Source organism: Lupinus angustifolius, chromosome LG08, assembly GCF_001865875.1.
Source record: "Lupinus angustifolius cultivar Tanjil chromosome LG08, LupAngTanjil_v1.0, whole genome shotgun sequence".
In the NCBI taxonomy this organism is placed as follows: Eukaryota; Viridiplantae; Streptophyta; class Magnoliopsida; order Fabales; family Fabaceae; genus Lupinus; species Lupinus angustifolius.
In genome coordinates, this window is record NC_032016.1 from 5027064 (window position 1) to 5027480 (window position 417).

A 417-nucleotide genomic window follows, 5' to 3' on the forward strand; every position below is an offset into this window, starting at 1 on the left:
CAATCAACAATACCATTTTAAAACTGGGCATCTCTCGCTCAAGCGAGGCCCTTTCGCCCAAGCGACAATTCATCTTTAAATTTCAATTAAACTTAAGCCTTCCTCGTCCAAGCGAGGCCCCTTCTCGCTCAAGCTAGACATCATTAAAATCCTCAAAAAACTTTTTTTTTCGCCGAAGCGAAACTTTTGCTCACCCAAGCGAGGGATTTCTAGAATTTCGTCGAATTCCTGGGCTTTTTTCGCCTAAGTAAGACCCTTGCTCGCCCGAGCGAGGATTTGGCGCCCGGGCGAGGGAGTTCCAGAACCAAAACTTCCCCTCGCCCAAGCGACAAGGACTTGGACAGAATACCAATTTTTGCCCTTTTCGACAACCGAAACACATTTAAACTTAGTTTTTCAAACACCTGCACTCAGAAA